The sequence below is a fragment of the Lipotes vexillifer genome, unplaced genomic scaffold, assembly GCF_000442215.2.
Source record: "Lipotes vexillifer unplaced genomic scaffold, Lipotes_vexillifer_v1.1 scaffold15, whole genome shotgun sequence".
Lineage (NCBI taxonomy): Eukaryota > Metazoa > Chordata > Mammalia > Artiodactyla > Lipotidae > Lipotes > Lipotes vexillifer.
In genome coordinates, this window is record NW_006784589.1 from 974,533 (window position 1) to 992,751 (window position 18,219).

General features: G+C 37.1%; 1 protein-coding gene across 8 annotated transcripts in view; it reads right to left on the reverse strand.

The window, feature by feature from the left end:
• KDM6A (lysine demethylase 6A) overlaps window positions 1–18,219 on the reverse strand; it is a 211,842-nt gene that overhangs the window by 110,581 nt on the left and 83,042 nt on the right. The window lies entirely within an intron of this gene.

An 18,219-nucleotide genomic window follows, 5' to 3' on the forward strand; every position in this document is an offset into this window, starting at 1 on the left:
TTGTTTATAATTAGCATACCAAAAACACATGCAAAGTAATCTCTACAAGCTTTGAGTTCTTGAAACACTCCATCTTTTTCAGCAGTAATATTATAAAGCCCCATGATATTTTATATGCACATACAAAGACATATGTAAATTTACTCTTCAATATTTTCTCACTGTCCCAAATTTTAACCCAATTCTCTCAAAGCCATTGTAAAAGCAGAATGTTTTTTTAAGATAATGAACTAATTTAAAGGGGTTTTGTTAATCAGAAGAACTGTACCCACAAATATTTTAATGAATCAATATACCCCCCAAAATTACACATAATGCACAATTAACAGGCAAATTATATTTTATACTGAAAAAGGTTGCTCTCCATCTTTCCATAACATTTAATCAATGGTTCTTTTAGACAAGCATACTACCATAACTCAAACCTTTTCTTTCTTTTCTTAAATACAAGGGGGGGAAAAGAAGAAAAAAGTCAGTTTTATTTATTTAGAAGTTCACAATCATAAATGAATATATACAGAAATTGTTTAGTAAAGTACACATGATAAAAATCATCAGAGGGCTTCCCTGGTGGCACAGTGGTTGAGAGTCCGCCTGCCGATGCAGGGGACACGGGTTCGTGCCCCGGTCCGGGAAGATCCCACATGCCACGGAGCGGCTGGGCCCGTGAGCCATGGCCGCTGAGCCTGCGCGTCCGGAGCCTGTGCTCCGCAACGGGAGAGGCCACAACAGTGAGAGGCCCGCGTACCGCAAAAAAAAAAAATCAGGAAGCACCAGCACTTCTTCATATTTTAACGTATCTCCTTACAGTCTTCTACTTATATAATGAAATACATAGCAGCATTAACAGTGTACATACAATTTTTTATTCCCACCTTCCTACTTTATACCATAAACCATAACAGCAATTTTTAAACTTTCCTGACTCATGAATGAATTTAGATTTTGTTATAGTTGTTGAAGGGGATCAGGACAGGATACCCCCAGATGTGCTGGTTTAACCTAAGAATTATTTTGAGCTGGAGGCATTTGAGTTCCTGAAATCCCTTATATATGCTAAAAGCAGAGCCTCCCAAAATAATAAAACTGTCATAAACCCCTCCCGGTAGAAACTCTAACAGACATAATACATCATATCTCCCATCTATTCTCTTAAGGGCCTACTTATCTTTCCAAAAAGTTATTTGTTTTCCTTTAAGTGCCCTTTCTTGCTCTTCTCATCACCTACTAAGTTGGTATATAGCCTCAAATTCTAACCACCCCTTTGAGTTACTCATCACTGAGTTCTACTGAATGGATATGCATTGCATGTGTAAACAAACTGTTTTTTCCCTCCTGTTAATCTGTTTTAAGTATAATTCACAGGACCTAGCCAGGAGAGGTTCAATTAGGAACTGATTTCTCATCAGGAAATATGGAAGCAAGAAGACACCAGAATTTCACTTAAAAAAAAAAACTAGACTTATCCTGGTTATCATTTTGAAACATACAGAAATATCGAATCACTATGTTGCAGAACAGGAACTAACACAGTGCTGTAGGTCAATCATACTTCAAAAATAAACAAACACAAAGGAAGCAAGAATACACAATAGGGAAAAGACAATCTCTTCAATAAGTGGTGCTGGGAAAACTGGACAGCTACATGTAAAAGAATGAAATTAGGACATTCTCTCACACCATATACAAAAATAAACTCAAATGGATTTAAAACCTAAATGTAAGACTGTAAAACCATAAAACTGGAAGAAAACACAGGCAGAACACTCTTTGACATAAATCACGGCAATATTTTGTTGGATATGTTTCTTAAGGCAAAGGAAACAAAAACAAAAATGAATAAATGAGACCTAATTAAACTTAAAAGCTTTTGCACAGCAAAGGAAACCATCAGCAAAACAAAAAGGACAATTCACCGAATGGGAGAACATATTTGCAAATGATATGACCAATAATGGGTTAATATCCAAAATACATATAAACAGCTCATACAACTAAATATTAAAAAAAAATCTGACTTTAAAATGGGCAGAAGATCTGAATACACATTTTTCCAAAGAAGACATACAGATGGCCAAACAGGCACATGAAAAGATGCTCGACACTGCTAATCGTTGGAGAAATGCAAATCAAAACCACACTGAGATATCACCTCATACCCGTCAGAATGGCTATCAAAAAGAACACAAATAACAAATGTTGGCAAGGATGTGGAGAAAAAGAAACCCTTGTACACTGTTGGTGGGAATGTAAACTGGTACAGCCACTGTGGGAAACAGTATGGAGGTTCCTCGAAAAACTAAAAATAAAACTACCGTATGATCCAGCAATCCCACTCCTGGGTATATATCTGAAGAAAACAAAAACACTAATTTGAAAAGATACATATACCCCAATGTTCATGGCAGCATTATGTACAATAGCCAAGATATGGAATCAACCTGTGTCCATCAGCAGACAAATGGATAAAGAAGATGTGGTACATATATACAATAGAATAAATACGTATCAACATGGATGGACCTGGAAGGTATTGTGCTTAGTGAAATAAGACAGAGAAAAACAGATACTGTATGTTATCACTTATATGTGGAATCTAAAAAAGTAAAACAAACAAATGAATATAACAAAACAAACACAGATTCACAAATATAGAGAACAAACTGGTGGTTACCAGAGGGGAGAGGGAAGGAGGGTGGGGCAAGATAGGGGTAGGGGATCAAAAGATACAAACTACTATGTATAAAATAAATAAGCTACAAGGATATATTGTACACCACAGGGAATATAGCCAATATTTTATAATAACTTTTTAAAAAAGCAAGCCAACCCATAATTCTCTATCAAGAAAAAATGCCCTTTAAAATTAAGTCAAAAAATATTTTCAGATAAAAGAAATTCATCTCTGCCATACCTTTACCATAAGAAATGCTAAACAAAGTTCTTTGGCCAAAAAGAAAATGACAGTACATGGTAACAATTCATACAAAGTAATGAAGAGCATCAGAAATGGTAACAATATGGGTAAATAAAATTACTATTACACTGTAATATATAGGCCTGTTCAAAGCAAAATAACATCACCTTGCGTAGATCTAATACACATAACAGCTATTACATAAAGGACATGAGTGGGTAAGATGTGGACCTATATAACTGCAAACTTTCTACATTTTATGTGAATTCGTATAATCCTGAGACTTGACTGTGAAAAATTAAAGGGTTTATACACTATAATCCCTAGAGTCACCACTGAACAAATAATGAAAAGAAGAATAGGTGAAAAGGCCAATAGGAAAAGTAAAGTAAAATTGTAAAACAGATTGAAATATAAAGGGGGGAAGTGGTACGCAGAACATAAGACCAAGAAATTAAGGGAATAAACATAAAAGGAAAGATCAAATGAAAGACACAAACCCAATCATACCAATGATTTCATTAACTGTCAGTGGCTAAACAGCACAAGTAAAAAACAGAGACTTTCAGATTGGATAAAAAAGCAAGACCCATTTAACAAGCTATCTGTAAGAGTATTATAAATATAAAGATGCCAAAAGGTTGAAAAGAAAAGGATATCTCGGGCTCCCCTGGTGGCGCAGTGGTTGAGAGTCTGCCTGCCGATGCAGGGGACACAGGTTCGTGCCCCGGTCCAGAAGGATCCCACATGCTGCAGAGCAGCTAGGCCTGTGAGCCATGGCCGCTGAGCCTGCGCGCCCGGAGCCTGTGCTCCGCAGCGGGAGAGGCCACAACAGTGAGAGGCCCATGTACCGCAAAAAAAAAAAAAGAAAAAGAAAAAGAAAGAAAGAAAAAAAAAGAAAAGGATATCTCACAGAAATAACAAGCCTAAGAAGAAAGGAAGAGCTAAATTAAAATCAGATAAAACACATGTCAAAACAAAAGGAATTACTAAAGGTAAAAAACAGTATTTCTTTATGACAAAAGGGTCAGTTCATCAGGTAAAAATAACAATCACAAATGTGTGTGTACCTAATAAGAGAGCTTCAAAATATATTAAAGAACAAAAGGGCAAAATTAAGAAAGACAATTCTACCATCACAAGAAGAGATACTAACCTGTCAGCAAATGACAAGGACAAAAAAAATTGTTTAAGAAAACTACCTTCAAATATCTTTAACTGTTATTTATACCACAATACAACCAACAAATGCAAATGTGCTTCTTTTCAAGTGTTGACCCAACAAAGTCTCAATACATTTTGAAAGAATGAAATCATAGAGTATGTTATATAAATGAAACAAAAATTACTAACTATGAGATAGCTAAAATAACCCAAGTATTTTGAAATTATACAATATATATATAAATAACCATGGGTAAGAAAGTGGAAGTGAAAGTAGAAAATGCTTTCAAATGAATGATAATGAAAATTAAAAATATAAAATTTGTGAGATACAGCTATATCAATACTAAGAAAAATGCATACTTTGAAACACTTGTATTAGAGAAAAAAGGTAGAAAATCAACGATCTAAGCTTCCATCTTAGGAAATAAGAAAATTAAACACAAAGTAAGCAGAAACAAATAATAAAGACAATCAGGAATCAATGAAATAGGGATTGGATGAAATGTACAACAGGAAAACAATATTGAAGAAAAAACTACAAAACAAAAATTTGATTTTTTGCAAACATCAATAAAATTGGTAACCATCCAGCCAGGCTGACCAAGAAAAAAAGAGAAGACCAAATTACCAATATCAGGAATGAAAGACAATATACAGATTCTATAGTTATTTAAAGGAAATTAGGATTATGACAGAAAAAACAGTAAATGTGAAATTTTATGAAAGAGACAAACTCCTTGAAAGACAAAACAAAACTGAAACAAGAAGTAACAGAAAACCTGAATAGCCCTGTACATATTAGAGGAATTCAAATTGTAGTTAAAAACCATTCACAAAGAAACTCTAGGCCCAGCTGACTTTACTGATAAATTCTATTCAACACTGGAAGAAGAAATAATACCAACCCTACACATACACTCAGAAATAGAGAGGAGAGAGCAATTCCCCACTCTTTTTATGAGGCCAGAATTATCCTGATGGGAAAAAATCAGACAAAAGTTGTAAGAAGAAAATTAGAGTAATATCATTTATGAACAAAGATGCAAAAATGCTCAACAAATTATTACTACAATGAAGCCAACAACATATAAAAATGATAATAGATCTAACAGGGGTTTATCCAAGGAACAGCTTTAAAAAAAAAAAAAAAAAAAAAATCAAGCAATGCACCTAACTGTATAACACATTAAAAAAGAAAATCCATAGACTCTCAATACAGGAAGGAATAATTATTTGACAAGTTCCATACCTATTCCTTATAAATAAAAACAGGAACAACAACAAAAAAGAAATCTCAAAGTAAAACTAGTTACAGAAGGAAACTTCTTCAATCTAAATCTATAAAAACTCTATAGTTAACATCGTATTCAAAGGTGAAAACTGAATGTCTTCCCCCAAAGACCAGGAACAACACAAGGATGTTCCCTTCTATTCTACACTATACTAGAGGTCCTTGCCAATCCAACAAGGCAAGAAAAAGATTAAGTAGTAACCACAGATTAGAAAAGAAAAATTGTATTTATCTGCAAGCAGCATGATAACATACATAGAAAATCCTTGAAATCTAGAGCAAAGCTACCAGACCTAATAATTTATCAAGATAGCAGGATGCTAGGTAAATGTCCAATAACCTTTTCTGCTCCTATACAATAGCAACAATAATTGGAAATAAAATTTTACAATGACTCCAATCACAATAGCATCAAAGAATAAAACAGAGATAAACTTAAGAAAAAATGTGCGATGGAAACAATAAAACATTGCTGAAGAAAATTAAAGAAGACCTAAATAAACGGTGAGATATACCATGTTTGTGGACAAACAAATGCATTATTATTTTTTTTTTAAATAATACACAATGTATTTATTTATTTATTTATTTATGGCTGTGTTGGGTCTTCATTTCTGTGCATGGGCTTTCTCTAGTTGTGGCAAGTGGGGGTCACTCTTCATCGTGGTGCGCAGGCCTCTCACTATTGCGGCCTCTGTTGTTGCGGAGCACAGGCTCCAGACGCGCAGGCTCAGTAATTGTGGCTCACAGGCCCAGTTGCTCCATGGCATGTGGGATCTTCCCAGACCAGGGCTCGAACCTGTGTCGTCTGCATTGGCAGGCAGATTCTCAACCACTGCGCCACCAGGGAAGCCCCAAATGCATTATTTTTAAAAAGAGATATTCTCCCCAAATTGGTCAATGCATACAATGCAGTCCCAATCAAAATCCTAGCAGAAGAAATTGGCAAATTGCTTCTAAACTGTATATAGAAAAGCAAACGACCTAGAAAAAAAAAAAAACAAAATTTTGAAAAAGAACAAAGAAAACTTACACTGCTTGATTTCAAGACTAAAGTAGCAAAACAGTATGCTACTGGCTTTAAAATAGACATATAGGAGACTTTCAAGATGGCAGAGGAGTAAGACGTGTATATCACTGTCGTCTCCACAAATACATCAGAAATACAACTACATGTGGAACAACTCCTACAGAACACCTACTGAACGCTGGCAGAAGACCTCAGACTGCCCAAAAGGCAAGAAACTCATCACGTACCTGAGTAGGGCAAAAGAAAAAACAGAGACAAAAGAATAGGGACAGGACCCGCACCTCTGGGAAGGAGCTGTGAAGGAGGAAAAGTTTCCACACACTAGAAAGCCCCTTCACTGGTGGAGATGGGGGGAAACTTCGGAGCCACAAAGGAGAGCACAGCAACAGGGGTGCGGAGGGCAAAGCGGACAGATTCCCGAACAGAGAATCAGTGCTGACCAGCACTCACCAGCCCGAGAGGCTAGTCTGCTCACCCGCCAGGACGGGCAGGGGCTAGGAGCTGAGGATCAGGCTTCAGAGGTCAGATACCAGGGAGAGGACTGCGGTTGGCTGCATGAACACTGCTGGAAGCGGGTTAATGTGCCACAGCTAGCTGGGAGGGAGTCCTGGAAAAACTCCAGACCTGCCTAAGAGGCAAGAGACCAATGTTTCAGGGTGTGCAAGGAGAGGGGATTCAGAGCACTGCCTAAATGAGCTCCAGAGACGGGCGTGAGCCACAGCTATCAGCACAGACCCCAGAGACGGGCAAGTAACGGTAAGGCACCTGCTGCAGCCACCAATAAGCCTGTGTGCAAGCAAAGGTTACTATCCAACCCTCCCCTCCCGAGAGCCTGTGCAGCCCTCCACTGCCAGGGTCCTGTGATCCAGGGACAACTCCCCCAGGAGAAAAAACGCCGCGCCTCAGGCTACTGCAATGTCACTCAGGCGATCCGCATTCCATACCCTTCCCTACCCTTCCCCTCGGCCTGAGTGAGCAACAGCCCGCTATTAGCTGCTACTTTAACCCCCGTCCTGAGTGAAGAACAGATGCCCTCAGGCGACCTACACGTAGAGTCGGGGCCAAATCCAAAGCTGAACCCCAGGAGCTGTGCTAACAAAGAAGAGAAAGGGAAATCTCTCCCAGCAGCCTCAGGAGCAGCAGATTAAATCTCCACAATCAACTTGATATATCCTGCACCTGTGGAAAACCTGAATAGACAAATCATCCCAAAATTGAGGCAGTGGACTTTGGGAGCAACTGTAGACTTGGGGTTTGCTTTCTGCCTCTAATTTGTTTCTGGTTTTATGTTTATCTTAGTTTAGTATTTAGAGTTTATTATCATTGGTATATTTGTTTATTGATTTGGTTGCTCTCTTCCTCTTTCATATATATATATTTTTTTCTTTTTCTCTTTTTGTTAGTGTGTATGTGCATGCTTCTTTGTGTGACTTTGTATAGCTTTGCTTTTACCATCTGTCCTAGGGCTCTGTCTGTCCGTTTTTCTTTTTATTATTTTTTTAGTATAGTTTTTAGCACTTGCTATCATTGGTGGATTTCTTTTTTGGTTTGGCTGCTCTCTTCTTTTTTATTACTTTTTAATTTTTTAATTTTTAATAATTTTCCTTCCCTCCCTCCCTCCCTCCCTTTTTCTCTCCCTTTTCTTCTGGGCCGAGTGGCTGACACGGTCTTGGTGCTCCAGCCGGGTGTCAGGCCTGTGCCTCTGAGGTGGGAGAGCCGAGTTCAGGACAATGGTCCAACAGAGACCTCCAGGCTGCACATAATATCAAATGGCAAAACCTCTCCCAGAGATCTCCATCTCAATGCTAAGACCCAGCTCCACTAAACGACCAGCAAGCTACAGTGCTGGACACCCTATAGTCAAACAACTAGCAAGACAGGAACACAACCTCACCCATGAGCAGAGACGCTGCCTAAAATTAAAATAATAAGGTCACAGACACCCAAAACCACACCACCAGACATGGTCCTGCCCACCAGAAAGACAAGACCCAACCTAATCCACCAGAACACAGGCACGAATGCCCTCCACTGGGAAGCCTACACAACCCACTGAATCATCCTTAGCCACTGGGGGCAGAAACCAAAAACAACGGAAACTACGGACCTGCAGCCTGTGAAAAGGAGACCCCAAACACAGTAAGTTAAGCAAAATGAAAAGACAGAGAAACACACAGTAGATGAAGGAGCAACGCAGAAACCGGCCATACCAAACAAATGAAGAGGAAATAGGCAGTCTACCTGAAAAAGAATTCAGAGTAATGATAGTAAAGATGATCCAAAATTTTGGACATAGAATGGAGAAAATACAGGAAACATTTAACAAGAAACTAGAAGAACAGAGCAAACAAACAATGATGAACAGCACAGTAAATGAAATTAAAAATTCTCCAAAAGGGATCAATAGCAGAAGACCTGAGGAAGAGGAACAGATAAGTCACCTGGAAGATAAAACAGTGGAAATAACTACCACAGAGCACAATAAAGTAAAAAGAATGAGAAGAACAGAGGACAGCCTCAGAGACCCCTGGGACCACAGTAAATGCACTAACACTCGATTTACAGGGGTCCCAAAAGAAGAAGAGAAAAAGAAAGGGACTGAGAAAATATTTCAAGAGATTACAGTTGAAAACTTCTCTAATATGGGAAAGAAAATAATCAAGTCCAGGCAGCACAGAGAGTCCATACAGGATAAATCCAAGGAGAAACACGCCAAGACACATATTAATCACACTATCAAAATTTAAGTACAAACAAAAAATATTAAAAGCAGCAAAGGAAAAACAACAAACAACATACAAGGGAATCTCCATAAGATTAACAGCTGATCTTTCAGCAGAAACTCTGCAAGCCAGAAGGGAGTAGCAGGACATATTTAAAGTGATGAAAGGGAAAAACCTACAACCAAGATTACTCTACCCAGCAAGGATCTGATTCAGATTCAACGGAGAAATTAAAAACTTTACCGACAAGCAAAAGCTAAGAGAAGTCAGCACCACCAAACCAGCTTTACAACAAATGCTAAAAGAACGTCTCTAGGCAGGAAACACAAGAGCAGGAAAAGACCTACAATAACAAACCCAAACAATTAAGAAAATGGTACCAGGAACACACATATCGATAACTACCTTAAACGTAAATGGATTACATGCTCAAACCAAAAACACAGACTGGCTGAACAGATACAAAAACAAACCTGTACATATGCTGTCTACAAGAGATCCACTTCAGACCTAAGAACACATAGAGACTGCAAGAGAGGGGACGAAAAAAGATATTCCACACAAATGGAAATCAAAAGAAAGCTGGAGTAGCAGTTCTCATATCAGACAAAATACACTATAAAATAAAGACTATTACAAGAGACAAAGAAGGAAACTACATAATTATCAAGGGATCAATCCAAGAAGAAGATATAACAATTGTAAATATTTATGCACCCAACATAGGAGCACTTCAATACATAAGGCAAATCCTAACAGCCATTAAAGGGGAAATCGACAGTAACACAATCATGGTAGGGGACTTTGACACCCAACTTTCACCAATGGACAGATCATCCAAAATGAAAATAAAAACAAGCTTTAAATGACACATTAAAGAATATGGAATTGATATTTATAGGACATTCTATCCAAAAACAACAGAATACACTTTCTTCTCAAGTGCTCATGCAACATTCTCTAGGATACATCATATCCTGGATCACAAATCAAGCCTTGGTAAATTTAAGGAAACTGAAATCACATCAAGTATCTTTACGAGACCAGATATCAATTACAGGAAAAAGTCTGTAAAAAATACAAACACATGGAGGCTAAACAATACACCACTAAATAACCAAGAGATCACTGAAGAAATCAAAGAGGAAATCAAAAAGTGCCTAGAAACAAATGACAATGAAAACACGATGACACAAAACCTATGGGATGCAGAAAAAGCAGTTCTAAGAGGGAAGGTTATAGCAATACAATCCTACCTCAAGAAACAAGAAACATTGCAAATAAACAACCTAACCTTACACCTAGAGCAATTACAGAAAGAAGAACAAAATAAACCCCAACATTACCAGAAGGAAAGAAATCATAAAGATCATACCAGAAATAAATGAAAAAGAAATGAATGAAACAATAGTAAAGATCAATAAAACTAAAAGCTGGTTCTTTGAGAAGATAAACAAAATTGATAAACCATTAGCCAGACTCATCAAGAAAAAAAGGGAGAGGACTCTAATCAATAGAATTAGAAACGAAAAAGGAGAAGTAACAGCTGACACTGCAGAAATACAAAGGATCATGAGAGATTACTACAAGCAACTCTATGCCAATAAATTGGACCACCTGGAACAAATGGACAAAGTCTTGGAAAAGCACAACCTCCCAAGACTGAAACAGGAAGAAACAGAAAATATAAACAGACCAATCACAAGCACTGAAATTGAGACTGTGATTAAAAATCTTCCAACAAACAAAAGCCCAGGACCAGACAGCTTCACAGACGAATTCTATCAAACATTTTGAGAAGAGCTAACACCTCACCTTCTCAAACTCCCTCAAACTATAGCAGAGGGAGGAACATTCCCAAACTCATTCTACGAGGCCACCATCACCCTGATACCCAAACCAGACAAAGATGCCACAAAGAAAGAAAACTGTAGGCCAATATCACTGATGAACACAGATGCAAAAATTCTCAACAAAATAATACAAACAGAATCCAACAGCACATTAAAAGGATCATACACCATGATCAAGTGGGGTTTACCCCAGGAATGCAAGGATTCAATGTACGCAAATCAATCAATGTGATAAACCATATTAACAAACTGAAGGAGAAAAACCATATGATCATCTCAATCAATGCAGAAGAGGCTTTTGACAAAATTCAATACCCATTTATGATAAAAACCCTCCAGAAAGTAGGCATAGAGGAACTTACCTCAACATAATAAAGGCCATATATGACAAACCCACAGCCAACCTCATTCTCAATGGTGAAAAACTGAAACCATTTCCTCTAAGATCAGGAACAAGACAAGGTTGTCCATTCTCACCACTATTATTCAACATAGTTTTGGAAGTTTAAGCCACAGCAATCAGAGAAGAGAAAGAAATACAAGGAATCCAAATCAGAAAAGAAGAAGTAAAACTGTCACTCTTTGTAGATGACATGATACTCTACATAGAGAATCCTAAAGATGCCACCAGAAAACTACTAGAGCTAATCAACGAATGTGGTCAAGTACCAGGATACAAAATTCATGCACAGAAATCTCTTGCATTCCTATACACTAATGATGAAAAATCTGAAAGAGAAATTAAGGAAACACGCCCATTTACCACTGCAACAAAAAGAATAAAATACCTAGGAATAAACCTACCAAAGGAGACAAAAGACCTGTATGCAGAAAACTATAACACACTGATGAAAGAAATTAAAAATGATACAAACAGATGGAGAGATATACCATGTTCTTGGATTGGAAGAATCAACATTGTGAAAAGGACTATACTACCCAAAGCAATCTACAGATTCAATGCGATCCCTATCAAACTACCACTGGCATTTTTCACAGAACTGGAACAAAAAAATTCACAATTTGTATGGAAACACAAAAGACCCCAAAGAGCCAAAGCGATCTTGAGAAAGAAAAAGAGCTGAAGGAAATCAGGCTCCCGGTCTTCAGACTATACTACAAAGCTACAGTAATCAAGACAGTATGGTACTGGCAGAAAAACAGAAAGACAGATCAATGGAACAGGATAGAAAGCCCAGAGATAAACCCACACACATATGGTCACCTTATCTTTGATCAAGGAGGTAAGAATATACAATGGAGAAAAGACAGCCTCTTCAGTAAGTGGTGCTCGGAAAACTGGACAGCTACATGCAAAAGAATGAAATTAGAACACTCTCTAACACCACACACACACACACACACACACACACACACACACACACACACAACTCAAATTGGATTAAAGACGTAAGTGTAAGGCCAGATGCTATAAAACTCTTAGAGGAAAACATAGGCAGAACACTCTATGATGTAAATCACAGCAAGATCCTTTTTGACCTATCTCCTAGAGAAATGGAAATAAAAACAAAAGTAAACAAATGGGACCTAAAGAAACTTAAAAGCTTTTGCACAGCAAAAGAAACCATAAACAAGACGAAAAGACAACTCTCAGGGGCGTCCCTGGTGGCACAGCAGTTGAGAGTCCGCCTGCCGATGCAGGGGACGTGGGTTCATGCCCCAGTCTGGGAAGATCCCACATGCCGCGGAGCGGCTGGGCCCGTGAGCCATGGCCGCTGAGCCTGTGCCTCCGGAGCCTGTGCTCTGCAACGGGAGAGGCCACAACAGTGAGAGGCCCGTGTATCGCAAAAAATAAAAGACAACCCTCAGAATGGGAGAATATATTTGCAAATGAAGCAACTGACAAAGGATGAATCTCCAAAATTTACAAGCAGCTCATGCAGCTCAATATCAAAAAAACAAACAACCCAATCCAAAAATGGGCAGAAGACCTAAATAGACATCTGTTCAAAGAAGATATACAGATTGCCAACAATCACGTGAAAGGATGCTCAACATCACTCATCATTAGAGAAATGCAAATTAAAACTACAATGAGGTATCACCTCACACCAGTCAGAATGGCCATCATCAAAATATCTAGAAACAATAAATGCTGGAGAGGGTGTGGAGAAAAGGAAACCCTCTTGCACTGTTGGTGGGAATGTAAATTGATACAGCCACTATGGAGAACAGTATGGAGGTTCCTTAAAAAACTACAAATAGAACTACCATACGACCCAGCAATCCCACTACTGGTCATATATCCTGAGAAAAACATAATTCAAAACGAGTCATGTACCACAATGTTTATTGCAGCTCTATTTACAATAGCCAGAACATGGAAGCAACCTACGTGTCCATCAACAGATGAATGGATAAAGAAGATGTGGCACATATATACAATGGAATATTACTCAGCCATAAAAAGAAACGAAACTGAGTTATTTGGAGTGAGGTGGATGGACCTAGAGACTGTCATACAGAGTGAATTAAGTCACAAAGAGAAAAACAAATAACGTATGCTAACACATATATATGGGATCTTAAAATTTTAAAAAAAAGAAGGTTCTGAAAAACCTAGGGGCAGGACAGGAATAAAGATGCAGACGTAGAGAACGGACTTGAGGACACGGGGAAGGGGAAGGGGGAAGGGTAAGCTGGGACGAAGTGAGAGAGTAGCATGGACATATATACACTACCAAATGTAAAATAGATAGCTAGTGGGAAGCAGCCACATAGCACAGGGAGATCAGCTCGGTGCTGCTTTGTGACCACCTAGAAGGGTGGGATAGGGAGGGTGGGAGGGAGACGCGAGAGGGAGGAGATATGGGGATATATGTATTTGCATAGCTGATTCACTTTGTTTTAAAGCAGAAACTAAGAGACCATTGTAAAGCAATTATACTCCAATAAAGATGTTAAGAAAAGGAAAAGAAAAAGAAAAAACAGACATATAGAACATAACGTAACAGGGAATATAACAGAGGATCTAGCAATAGACACAAAACTAAATGGTCAACTGATTTTCATCTAAGAGGAAATAAATAGTACATCAAATTTGAAAGGACAGTCTCTCCAATGAATGATGCTAGAACAACTAGATATGTGTTCAAGTGGTGGGGAAGAACACTGATGCTCATCTCACATCATGAACAACCTGAAATGTATCATAAACCAAAATTTAAGAAATGTGATTATAGAACTCCTGGGGAAAAAAAGCTGAGGAAATGTTTATGATCTTCAGGTAGGCAAAGAGTTCTTAGCAGAACACAAAAACCACAAGGTATAAAAGAAAAAAATTATTAAATGGACTTCATCAAAATTATAAATATTTGCTCGTAAAAAGGCACAAGAAAACAAAAAGCAAGCCACAGACTGTGACAAAGTATTTGCAAAACATATCTGACAAAGGGAATATGCAAAGAGCCCATGCAACTCAATTAATAATACACAAAAAGAAGTTAAAAATCAGCAAAAGATGTGAACAGATAACAAAAGGTACATGAAAGGCCAACAGCACATGCAAGATGCTCAACATCACTATCATTGAGGAAACGCAGATAAAACCAAAATGAAAAAACACTACTTACTTACTAGAAATGGCTAAAGTTAAAAAGATTGAAAGTACCGAGTGATATCCAAGATGTAGAACAATTGAGAATCTCATATATTGCTAGTAAGAATGTGAAATGGTACAGCCACTTTGGAAAAGCTTGGCAGTTAATTCTACAACTGCATTGTGACCCAGCATTTCCAAATCCTAGGCATATATACCAAGAGAAGTGAAAACCTATGTCTACACAAAAACAAATAATGTTCACAGCACTTCTTTCATGCTTATCAAAAGCTGGACACTACCCTAATGTTTATCAACTAATAAATGAGAAAATTAATTGTGGTATAATCATTCTATTAGATACTACATAACAATGAAAAGGAACACAATACTGATACACACAAGAACATGGATGAATCTCAAAAACAGTATGCCAAATTAAAACAAAAAAATACATGCTATTTGAATCCAGGTGTGTGACATTCTAGGAACGGCAAAATTAGCAACCCAGAAAGCATATACACAAATAACTGGTTGCCTGGGACCAGGGGTCAAGAATGGGAATCAACTGTAAAGGGGGACAATGGAACACTCTGAGTGATGGAAACATTCTATATCTTAATTGCAGTAATGCTTACACAACCCCATATAAACTGCCGAAATACAGCAAATTTGAACACTTAAAATAATGTAAATGATACTTCAAAAAAGCCAGAGAGAAAAATCATCAGCTATTTTTGTGGAGTTAATTAGTTTATTTGGAAAAACAAGCAACAAAGAAAGGACAGCCAGGGAAACCCTAGAAACAAGAACAATGAGGAAAGGGTGCCACAGCACTACCGTATACATACTGTATATGTAGTGTAAACCTATTGCAAAACCTCTGTAAGTAAAACAGTATAGTATTAATTCATGAACAGACTAATGAAACAGACCACAGAAAATGTAAGTAGACAAAACTTCATATGAAAATTTAGCATACAACTAAGGCAACATCTCAAATTAGTACGGAAAAAATGAAATTTTTTAACAATATATTATGTTGGGATAATTAGCCATAGGCAAAGAATAAACTCAGAAGTTCCTCACACTATAAATCAGGGATAAATCCCAAATGGATCAGAGATTTAAATTAAAAACTAAAACCATTTAAGTACTAAAAGAAAATGTGGATGAATTTCTCTAACACCTGGGAGTGAGGAAAAAACTATCCTATGATTCAACATGCAGGTGCAATTTAGAAAAAGACTGATAAATTTGACTAGATAGAAATAACTTCTGCATGGACAAAAACAAACACACAAAAGCAAAATAAAAGAATAAATGAAAACTGCAATTTTTATCACAAAGGATAAATATAGATCATACATAAAATATGGCTATACAAAACAGAAAGAAAACAATGGCCCAACTGAAGAGAAATTAACAAATATTTCAAAGAAAAGGAAACACAAATAGTCTTTAAACTTCAATTAAAAATTCAATTAAGAAAATGCAAGTTAAAAACAACAAGACACCATTTCTCACCTATCAGATTTCACAAAAAGCCTGCTGACATAAACTTTCTTGGTTAAGACCAAGGGGAAACAAGAGCTCCCAAAGGAGTGGTTCACACCACTAGACCCAGCAATCCCAATTATCAAGGAATCTATACCAAAGAGAATCTATACCAAAGAACACTAACAAAAAGACACTTTTACTATTTACTGCAGTACTATCTGTACTGAAGCAACTGATTGAATAAAAAATGGAAGAAATCACCATGACATTGGATTAGGCAAAGATTTCTTCGCTACAAAACCAAAAGCCCAAGCAATGAAAGAAACAGTTGAGAAATTGGATGTCATCAAAATTTTTAATTTTTGCACTTCAAACTATACTGTCAAGAAAATGAAAATATAAGCCACAGACTTTGAGAAAATATTTGCAAATTATATATCCGATAAGGGGTTGTATCCGGAATGTATAAAGAACTCTTACAACACACCAATTTTTTTTTTTTTTTTTTTTAAAGTTTTTGGCCGCGCCACGCAGCATGTGGGATCTTAGTTCCCAGATCAGGGATCAAACCCATGCACCCTTCACTGGAAGCATGGAGTCTTAAACACTGAACCGCCAGGGCAGTCCCAACACATTGATTTTTTTAAAAAACAAATTTAAAAATCAGCAAAGGGTTTACAGAGGCATTTCACCAAAGAATATACACAAATAGCTAATGTGGTCATTAAACAGTGCTCAACATCAGTCATTAGGAAAATGCAAATAAAAACTGTAATAATGAGGATATGGAGAAACTGGAACGCTCATACACTGCTGGTGAGAATGTAAAATGTTACAGCCACCCTGGAAAACAATTTTGGCAGTTTCTCAAAATGTTAAACATAGATTTACTTTACAGCCTGGCAATTCCACCCCTGGTTATTTACCAAAGAGAACTGAAACTATATATGTCCACACAAAAACTTGTATACAGATGTTCACAAGAGCATTATTCACAATAGCCAAAAAGTGGAGACAATTAAAATGCTCAACTGATGAATGGATAAATAAAATATGGTATAACCACACAATGGAATATTATTAGATAATAAAAAGGAATAAAGTATTAATACATGCTAAACATGGATCAACCTTAAAATTATATGCTTAGTGAAAGAAGTCAGTCACAAAAGACTACATATTATATGATTCCATTTATATGAAATACCCAGAAAATACAAATACAGAGACAGAAAGTAGATTAGTACTCGCCAGGGGTTGGGCATGAGGTTTCATTAGGGTGAGACAGACATGTCCTAAAGTAAGACTTTGGTTATGGTTGCACAACTCTGGAAATTTACTAAAAGTCACTGAATGGCATAAAGAAGTTGAATTTTATGGTATTTAATTACACTTCAATAAGCTTTAAAAAGAAGAAAAGATAAGCCATAGACTAGAAAAGATATTTTCAATATATTTTTTTAAATTACCAAAATATACTGTTAAAACTTCTACATATCAAAAAGAAACATAAATTAGGCAATAGAAAAAATAAAATCCACCTTAAAAATCTGAAATGGCAATTCAGATAAAGAAACCCCACTGGTCAGTAAACTTATACTTCAAAGTAAACATGATGTGAAAGATTAACCTGTCCTGGTAACTTTATGCACTGCTCAAATTAAGAAAATAGATGATTCATTGCTGTGCACAGGTCTTCATTTAGGTACTGGCCTTTCAAAAAATGGTTAGGTTCAGCTGTCCTCAGAGCTCCAATTATAGACAGACTATACCAATAAAGATCTTCATTTATGCCTTCCCTTTTCAGCCTGATACAGCCATCTTCAGACTTCTTTTATTCCTAGGTACCAACTTAAGACAACTGAAGAATCATTTTGTTGCCATTTGATTTTAATGGCTTTAACTTTCACACTTTGGATCATCTTTGGCCAACAAACTGTGTCAGAATAATCTAACTCTTTTAACAAAATACAGGTTGATCATACAAGACAGCACAAATGAAGAACACTCATTTTTCTCTTTCCAATCCCTTTTGCCTAGAAGTAATATTTTCAATTAACAAAACAAACAAAAAAGCAAGAGCACAATTCGTTTTGAGTATAAACAGCAGTAATCTGCCAGAGAAGAGAAGGGGAGGGAAGAGGAGAAGGGAAGGGAAGGGAAGGGGAAGAGGGAAAGA